Below are 10,350 nucleotides of genomic sequence, written 5' to 3'. Positions count from 1 at the left end.
CTTGAGAAAGAACCAAACTTAAAGACTTTAAAGACTCATACTTCCTGACTTTAAGATTCATTATAGAGCCACACTGATCAACACAGCAAGGTACTGGCAAAAGTCCATACATATAAATCAATACAATAGAATGAAAACACAAAAGTAATTTCTTAATTTATGGTTATTTGATTTTTTTGGGGTGGTTAGGGACCAGAGATTGAACTCAGGGGCACTCGACGACTGAGTCACATCCCCCGCCTGCTTAGTTGATTTTTTTTTACAAGGTTTCCAAGATGTGGAAACAGTTGTTCAAACAAATAGTGTTGGGACAAGTAGATATCTATTCACAAGAGAATGAAATTGAACTTTTACCTCATACCATATTAAAAATTAATTTATAATGAATCAGAGACCTAGCAGAGTGAAAAGGTCAAAACTTTTAGGAAAAAACAGATGTATGTTAATTGTGACCTTGGAATAGGCAATAGTTTCTTAGGCATGACACCAACAGCACAAGCAACCAAAGAAAAAGAAAACAAATTAGATGTCATCAAAATTAAGAACTTTTGGCTTCTTTTCAGTTCACCTTGTGGGCAGTCATCTGCATCAAGATGACGTGAAGGCCAGTCACAGAGACCCCCCCAGGTATGATGGTTGCCATGCTCCTCTCTATGGTCTCTGGAATAAAAAGTCCTCTTTGTGGAACAGAAAGAAATATGATTCCTCTAAACAGTGTATTGAAAATTAATTTTATTTATAAATGAGAAGACTGAGAATGAGGATACTGATTCAGAAATCCCACAGCTTGTAATAAAAGAGGAAATGGCTCAACACCACTGTCTCCTGTGATGTGAAATCCACTGTGAAGGGAAACAGTGCAGTGAAAGGAAGTTCTTCATGTCAGGACAGATCTCATTGCATCATGTTTATTTATTTTTCTGGATATTTTTATAGCCCTTAATAGAAATATTAAAATAGAAAAAAAAATGATGAAGGTAAATATCACCTTCCCAGCCAGAAACTCAAAGTGGATGATGAAAGCAAACTTGCTACTTTCTATGAGAAGTATATGATCACAGAAGTTGCTGCTGATGCTCTGGGTGAGAATGGAAGGGCTATGTGGTCCTATTCAGTGCAGGAACAATAAACAAGGTTTCCCGAGGCAGGGTGTCTTCACCCACAGTTATGTTGGCCTGCTACTGAAGAAAGGGCATTCCTGTTATAGACCAAGGAGAACTGGAGAGAGAAGGCTCAGATCCGTTTGGGTTTGCATGTGGATGCCAATTTGAGTGTTCTCAACTTGTTTATTTGTTTAAAAAAGGAGAATATTCCTGGGCTTAAGGAATATTCTGCCTTATTGTCTGGGATCCATTACAGCTAGCAGAATCCACAAATTTTCACTCTCCAAAGATGATGTCTGTCAATATGTTGTTAGAAAACCTTTAAACAGTCAGTCATGGTGGTATATGCACACCTATAATCCCAGCAACTCAGGAGGCTGCGGCAGGAGGATCACAAGTTTGAGGCCAGCCTCAGCAACTTAGCAAGGCTACAAGCAACTTAGTGAGACCCTGTTTCAAAATAAAAAAGGGCTGGGGATGTTGCTCAGTGGTTAAGCACTCCTGAGTTCAAGCCCAGTACCAACCCCCTCCAAAACCAACCAACCAACCAAACAAACAAACAAAAAAGCCCAGTACAGAAACAAAAATAAAAAACCTTAAATAAGAAAGAAACCCCAAACCAAAGCACTGAAGATCCCATGTCTTGTTATTCCATGTCCTGCAGCACAAACGCTGGCATGTTGCTCTGAAGAAACAGCTACTAAGAAAAATAAGGAAGAGGTTGCACAATATGCTAAACTTTTGGCCAAGAAAATGAAAAAAGCCAAAGAAAAATGCCAGGGATGGATTGTCAAGAGATGCAGGCTGTCCTCTTTTAGAACTGCTACTTCTTAGGCCAGTCAAAAATAGGAATTTTTAAGAGGAGCAAATAAATAAGAGCAGACCTCCTCCCCAAAAATAAATATACGAAAACTTCTGTCTTTCAAAGGCCATCATCAAGAAAATGAAGAAAACCCATAGAATGGAAGGACATTTTGGCAAAACATATCTGATAAAGACAGTGTATCTAGAATATGACAACTCAGTAATAAAGACAATCCAATTAAAAAATAGCAAAAGGCCTTAATAGATGTGTTTTCCAAAGAAGATTTACAAATGACCAGTAAGCACATGAAAAGATGTTTGCCGGGCAGGTGGCACACACCTGTAATTCCAGTGGCTAGGTACACTGGGGCAGGAGGATTGCGAGTTCAAAGCCAGCCTCAGCAAAAGGAATGCGCTAAGCAAGTCAGTGACCCTGTTCCTAAATAAAATACAAAATAGGGCTGGGAATGTGCACCAGTGGTGAAGTGCCTCTGGGTTCACTCCCTAGTATCGAAAAAACAAAAAAAGATGTTTGATGTCATTAGTCATCAGAAGAATGATAATTAAAACTACAAAGAGGTAACATTTCACACTCACTGAAATGATTATGATAACAATGATGTACAATAAGTTTTGGTGGGGATGTGGAGAAAATGGAACCCTCATATACTTTTGGTGGAAATATAAAATGATGTTGCTCTCCTGGAAATGGCATTTCCTCAAGAGGTTAAACAGGGAGGTGCTGTATGACTCAGCAATTTCATTCTTGGGCATATACCCTGAAGAAATGAAGACATATGTCCCCACAAAATTCATATATGAATGTTCACAGCAGCATAATAAAAAGTTATTGTATACTAAGACATCAGTAACATGGTTGTTTATCATCAAGTATTTGTGTATATAAAGTAAAAACCATACTTTTGTATGAACTGCAACATGGGAAGTTTGTTTATACAGCATCATCACAAACACAGGAGTAATGCATTATGCTGCAAAGTTATGATGGCTACAATGTCATTAGGAAATAGGAATTTTTCAGTTCCATTCAGGGCCAGCAGGCTGAATACCCAGGGATGGGTTAATACCATAGATGAAGTCTGAAGGTGGTCTGCTATTGAATTCACTCTTGCTCAGGAGAGTTTAGACTTATGGTTGTATCCAGTCCTTAGCTGGTTAGATGACGTCCACCCACGTTATGAAGGGCAATCTACTTTACTTAAAACCCACTGATTTAAATCTTAATATTATCCAAAATACAGAAATATCCAGAATAATGTTTGTTCATATATATGAACTCTGTGGCCTAGCCAAACTGACACAGAGTTAGTCATGACAGTAGCCTATTCTTTTTAATCTCTCATTTTTCCAAGTGATTGGACGACTTTAAGAAGTAGCATTGTTAATTTGCCTAAAAAGCAGTCTTAAGTACAGCTTGCTATTCACAGTGAAACTTCAATGGACACTGTGTGCCTGACAAGCTAATCTGGCTATTAATAGAGTTAGTAATGGGCGTGATAAAAATAATTCCCAATAATTAAGTGACATAATACCTACCTCTAAAAGTTTTCCTTTTCATAAACTTTTTATATAACTAAAGATTTAAAAATGTTACTCATGTTGACATTTCTCCTTTTATTAACATTTATATGTTGTGAGTTCTTTGTAGCAGACATGGTGAATTTTGCATTTTAAAAAGTGTTATGTTCCCATCTGGAAAAACAGACATTTAAACACAAGTTAAATTCTTTCTCTTTGCACAAAGATTGCTTAGTTATTTATGTGTAAAATTGTTAATCTGGTGGGGATTTACATGGATGTAAGGCAAGCACTCTGGACGAAGGCATACCAGGATGGCAACAGTGGGGACATGGTCCTAGAATGGGGAAAATGGTGGAGGAAGTCCTAAAGGGACTCTGTTTCCTCATTATTTAAAAAATTTTTTACAGAGAATATATGCATGTATTACTTGTGTAATTAGCAGTTATACATAATATATCTGGTCTGATTTCCTTATTTTGCAGATTGCAGAGTGGTGGCTTAGAGAAGTTAAAAGGCTCATATTTTATATTTTAGTTAGTGGTAGAGAGGATGAGAAGCCAGGTGTCCTGTTGCTCAGTCTCATACCATTAGTACCCAGGCAGTAATGTATCAAAAAGATCAAAAAATGCTTCAAATATATATATATATATTGGTCAGTCATGGTGGTGCATACCTGTAATCCCAGTGGCCTGGGAGGGAGGCTAAGGCAGGAGGATGGAGAGTTTAAAGCAAGCTTCAGAAAAAACAAGGCCCTAAGCAACTCAGTGACACCCTGTCTCTAAATAAAATATGAAATAAGGCTAGGGATGTGGCTCAGTGATTGAGTGCATATATATATAGAGAGAGGGTTGTAGGGGGGGGGGAGGGAGGATAGAAAATATTAACCAGCATGAAAGTTTTGTTTATTTTTATATATAGGAACTCATTTGGAAGATTTCAGTTGAATTTTCCAGACCAGCTGGGTCAGGGGATGGGGAAGACTGTGATGTCTTAGAGAAGGGACTTTGCACTGTGGGCCTGGAGATGGATCATGAAGGGAGAAAGAAGGCACAGCAGCCCATTGCCTAGGCCTGGAATAGAGGTAGTGGACAGATCAGGATCCCTCTGGAGTCGTCCAGTACAGTTCCTTGCAATGTGAGGGCGATAACACCTACAAGTTGTGTATACTGAGTCCCAAAAGTTGTCTTAGTAATTCACCTCTGTGAGCATGAAGATTAAACTATTTCTATAAACTATTTCTACTTAACTCTAAACCAGAACCTGAGTTTTCAGGGTCTTCTGCACGGTATTATTTGAAAATAAACATCTAGAAGTACTCAGTTTTATCAAACCTACACATACACATGTATAAACTAGATTTTCAACAATGTATTTTTCTTTGTGCACAAAGTAAATACAACCTATGTTCAATTTGAATTACTTTCTTTTTTTTTTCAGGATATCATAATTGTTCCCAAATTTAAAACAACAATATTTTGATTGTTTTACTATCTGCCTGACACATCTCCCTGGTACTTTTTTTCCTGCTTGCTGGGATACAGTTTCTTTGATGTCTTCTTCATAAAACAATAATTTTATATTAGCACTACAGAGATTTTGTAATCTTAGTACCAATGTTTTCTCTTCCATGTGGTCCAAATTTGTTTTTTGTTTTTGGTACTGGGGATTGAACCCAGGGGCGCTTTACCTCTGAGCTATATCCTCAGTCCTTTTTTTTTTTTTTTTTTTTTTTAAATTCTGAAGCAAGATCTTGCTGAACTGCTGAGCCTGGCCTTGAACTTGTGGTCCTCCTGCCTTGAGCCTTTTGCGCTGGTAGGATTATAGGCCTGTGCCACCATGCCTGAACAAATTTGTTTTGATTTGATAAAAGCTTAAAAGTGTCTTTCAGTTTTACAGCATTTTACTATATTGCCATGCAAATTGTATAGGTTTGTCAAATTTGAGAAAACCTCTAATGCATTTCATATGTAGCTCATAAAATTTTAGAACATTTCAGATTTTCTTGAAATGATAATCTTAAATACACTTTGAGTTAATCACATATAGTTACAAGTTGTCCTCAATGCCCTCTGTGAATTTCATGTTTTCCTTATTGGTATTATATTGGGGGACTACATACATGTGACTTCTCAGTTGTTTTGTAGGACTACTATAATTTATGCTCTGTAAATACTGGAATTTTGATAAATTCTATTTCAAATTATCCCTATCAAAAAAGAAAAAGAGTATGATGTATTTATAATTGTCAATATTGCATTTTCAAGCATATCACTGGCAGGAGAAAATTTCCATTTTTGACTAAGTATCTGCTTATGATTTTATAGATCTGTTGATGTTAACAGATGGGTGGGTCCCTGTTCTAAGTCAGCTCACTTGATTCCACGCACCCATTTGTGGTTAAATGGTGGGTTGACTGGTCACTGGATGATCTGGGATGGCCTACCCCACTGTCATGACTCTTGGTTGTTTGGCTATCAGCTGAGGCAACAGGGATGCTTAGGCCAAATGTCCTTCATCTTCCAGGAAGCTCTCTTGGGCTTCCTCATGGGGCAGTCACCAGTCCCGAGGCCTAATTCCCAAGCACTTTTCAAGTTTCTGCTTATTCATCTATAGCTTCATTTAAGGCTTCACAAGAGCCCTAAAAATAAACTCTGCTCTGCCCCTGCCTGAAGCTGCTTTCCCTGAATCCTTCCCTGATCCAACAGGTACATTATAGTAATTAGGTGCAAGGTTATGACATTAAAGGATCTCTAATGATGGAGCTGGATTTTAAAACATAAGTCAATTTTCATTATTCCTTTTAAAGGTAAGAATACATAATTTGTACACATTTTTTAATAGTAAAAGTCCTTTTTAATTAAAATAGGATGACTTTCTCCCAGTGATCAAGTTTTAAGCTTAATGTTCTGTATTCTTGTGGCTTTCATGTCTTTAAACTTGTTTTCCATAGTTTGCAACCTAAATCTCCACCAAATTTTCTGGTACTGACAAACTTGTAGTGATTGAGTTATGGGTTGATGTTCATGGTCTTGTAGGCAAAACCCAAGTTCATAGGTAGGACTGAGAAGTAATCATTATCTTCTCAGAGAAAACACAGAGAGAACCTAAAGACTTACATGTTGTGTTGTCATGGTAACAGCTACCCATGTCTTCCCAGTAAGAGGATCTATTCCTGAGGTCAACACAAATGCTAGCCTGCAACCACGAGCCAGGGGTCAGCTTGTGAATGATATCTTTCTTGGGGGCTAATTAATAAATCTGAGACAGAGACCATGGCAATGGCATCGTCTCTGTGAAGTTGACACATTATCTTCATTTCCCATTCTAGTTGGAGTTCTAGGAGCAGCACACCTCTTTAAAGCTTTGTTCAATTACATTTTATCTGTGAGCAGCAAAGATTTAATTCCCACAGCTGGCTCAGAATGTTTGACTGGAACAAGTCCCAGTAGGTTGTTATTTTCAAAAGAAATCCATCTTGAGTTTACAGAGAACAGCCATTATTGGAGTGGTCAGCAAGTAAACAGTGACAGGAAAGAACAGTGAATCCAGGAGGATTAAAAAAGTCAAACAGATCATGGAGAACAACTCTCTACACAAACATGTTAGGAGGCTGGCCAGCCATCCAAAAACTCACATAATGTTCTAAGAGTCCTGTTGATAAATGTAGTTTCCACACCCCTCCACCTCTATCCACACAGGCACAATCTAGACAGAATGTTCTCTCATACTCTCCCAGATCCCAGAGCATAAACACCTTTAAAACCAAAACCAACTTCTATATTCTAGGTGAAAGGTGAGCCGATGAGTAAGGTTCCCTTATTCCCCAAAATACAAGAATAATTTATATAATAATTTATATGCCAGCATCTTTCAGTGCCTGGAAAATATATATATATATATCTTATAAGGTCCATATTTCCAAGGAATAAATGCAAATCTTGGTATTTGGTTTATCTCTTACTATTAATAATGCAGATTTGATTTTTCTCTTGTGGGATTGTTGAAAGTACAAGTAACAATCATACCATTTAGGCAAGAAGTCTTATTACTCTCAACCATTTAACTGTATTACTTATTAGGAAAGGAATATTATAAGAGTTAGCAAAAACTGGTCCCCGTTTATGGTGGGCTTTGTCATACACTCAGTAACTTGTCTTGCACTGCCCTCTTCCTGCCATCCAGGTCCAGCCAGAGCAAGAAAGGACTATGGAGGCTGGTGCTTAGGGATTCCATCATTGAGAAAATTAAACATAGACTATAGTAGATAATCCTATTTATGTCAGTTTTCTTAACTGTAATAATGAATTCAGAAGTTTCTCGAGAAAACTAGAAATGACCTGGAATAATGCAAAATATAGTTAAGAAAGTTCATGATATCATTGGACTAACCCCTTGCAGCATAGAACTAGTTCATATTAATCTTTACTTCCCAGTATTTAGCTCAATTACTAGAATGCAGAGCTCATAAACTACTCTATAAATAAACCTTGAGTAACAATTAACTAGTTAAATCAGTAGACCGATTTAACAATTTACATTTAATGTTGATGTTTTTGTTATTGAGTTTATTACTATTTTCCCAGAAACTCTACTAATGTTCTCAAAAAGCAACTCCTTTTCTGAGTGTTGGTGGTGCATGTCTGTAATTCCACCTACTGGGGAGGCTGAGGCAGGAGGATCTAAGTTCAATGCCAGCTTGGGCAGTTTAATGAAATCCTGCCTCAAAATAAAATAAAAAGGGTTGGGAATCCAGTTCAGTCGTAGAACACCCTGGGTTTAATCCCCAGTACCACAGAGTGGTGGGGTAATGGCAATACCCACAAGGGTCTAAGGAGTGTTATTATGTGTACTCTGGAAAATTTCAAAGAACTCAAAGAAATATTTATTGAATAAAAAAAGAAGGCTCTGAATATTACCTTGGTACATTTGTAATAGGACTATGCAGGAGGATGGGGGAAAGAATGTGTTATTTTGGTGTGGGAAACACGGGAAGAATGGTAAATCCTCATTTTCCATAGTAGTAGAAAGTCAATATTTAATTTCTAAAGTGGAAAAAATAAAATTGACAAATAAGGTTAGGGACGTAGCTCAGTGGTAGAGTGCTTGTCCAGAGTGCATGAAACCCTGGGTTCAATTACCAGCCCCCGCCCCCCATGTACACAAAGCACGTTTCTTTTTTCTAATATTTATTTTTTAGTTGTAGTTGACACAATATCTTCATTTTATTTTATTTTATGTGGTGCTAAGGATTGAACCCAGGGCCTTGCATGTGCTAGGCGAGCATTCTACCACTGAGCCACAATCCCAGGCCCAAAGCACGTTTCTTAAAATTGCAGAATAACCATAATATATTTAGACCCATGGAGGTAAATAACAGAAGAGTTAAGAAAAGAGGAAAAAGGATTTTGTTTTATTTTTTAAAGGCCTCTGAGAGTCCTTATCTCTTTTCTCTTTCAGTTTAGTAGCAAATGTCACACATTTCATCCTATTATTTATTAATTTATTTTGGTGGTACTGGGGATTGAAACAAGGGTCTTGCACATACTAGGCAATGGCTCTGCCACTGAGCTTCATCCCTAACTTTCTCTCTTGATTTTAAGTGACCCTAATTAATACACTTCCAAGGCTAGATCTCATACCCTCTACTTCTAAGTCTCAGAGCCATTAGTGGGGGGAGTGTGGGTAAGACTAGGAAAGGGGAGAATTTTTACTAGTCCACGTTAGAAAGAATAGTCCTGGACAAGGATACCACCTGTGGGACAGGAGAATGAGGGTGACTTTAAACGTTATCTAGATGTCAGAACTGACAGAACCTTCAGTTCTCTCTAGTGAGGGAGTTGAGGGACCCAAATATAAAGCAGGGTTCCCAGAAGAGTTGCTGGATGGATGAAGGACAAAGAGCAGGTTTATGGATGAAGACATAGTCAGTTTAGTTTTGAAGATGTTGAACTTGCAGTGTCAAGTGACAATGGAACAGAGCTGTCCTACAGGTACTTGCAAGTGTGTGGAAGGCAAAAGAGGGAAGACCAGAAAAGGAGCCACATCCTACCATGAATAATAGACCCCATACCAGGAGAAGAAAAGGTTACTGTTTCACATGGGGCCAAGAAGGACCTGGTTTGGTACCCAGCTGATGCATAGGGGCATCTCTTTCTTCCCTGCCCCATTTTGATAGTAAGTGAACAATGTAACTAACCTACTATGAGAAGGCCTTGATGATCAGGGGCTGCAATTCCTCAGAGGTGAATATCAGCACCCCCTCCGCACCCCCTACACCAATTAAAGCACTTCTACTAGCAGAGGAACTAGATAAGGTGAGGGGAATCCAAAATTGGTGGTAGTAGAGGTGAGAAATGGTGAGTCTCAGGGGTATATTTGAGAACAGCTGCAGAGGCAAGGTCTGTAATTTAGTCACCCGGCATTCTTTCAAGGTCCTCCAAAGTGCCAAAAAGAAACCCACATCCCAGAGATGTGGGAGTGGACTATGGTAGATGCTATAATGTTTTGCTCGGATCCCTACTTCAGGGTTATATTAGTTAGCTTTTTTTGTTGCTGTAACCAAAAGACGGAACAAGAACAATTAGAGGAGGAAAAGTTTATTTGGGGGCTCACAGTTCAGAGGTCTCAGTTCATATGTGGCTGACTCCATTCCTCGGGGTTTGAGATGAGGCAAAACATCATGGCAGAACATGGAAGCAGAGAGAGCTAAACTCAACTCACAAAATATAAACCCCAAACGCATGCCCCCAGAGACCTACCTCCTCCAGTCACATCCTACCTGCCTACAGTTACTGCCAAGTTAATCTCTCTTTTTTTTTTTTAGAGAGAGTGAGAGAGGAGAGAGGGAGAGAGAGAGAGAGAGAGAGAGAGAGAGAGAGAGAGAGAGAGAGAGAGAGAGAGA

The 10,350-nt window shown here is 38.4% G+C and overlaps 1 pseudogene across 1 annotated transcript; it reads left to right on the top strand.

Annotated features, from left to right (window-relative positions):
* Positions 1-593: 593 nt before the first annotated feature.
* On the top strand, positions 594-1,937 carry LOC308632798 (small ribosomal subunit protein eS6-like; annotated as a pseudogene). The gene is made up of 3 exons: positions 594-598; positions 997-1,441; positions 1,709-1,937. The product of its transcript is annotated as a small ribosomal subunit protein eS6-like (transcript).
* The last annotated feature ends 8,413 nt before the right edge of the window (positions 1,938-10,350 follow it).

Source organism: Spermophilus citellus, assembly GCF_964194105.1.
Source record: "Spermophilus citellus genome assembly, chromosome: 13".
Classification (NCBI taxonomy): Eukaryota; Metazoa; Chordata; class Mammalia; order Rodentia; family Sciuridae; genus Spermophilus; species Spermophilus citellus.
Note: the sequence above shows the minus strand (reverse complement) of the source record. Positions and strands in the feature narration are given on the sequence as shown.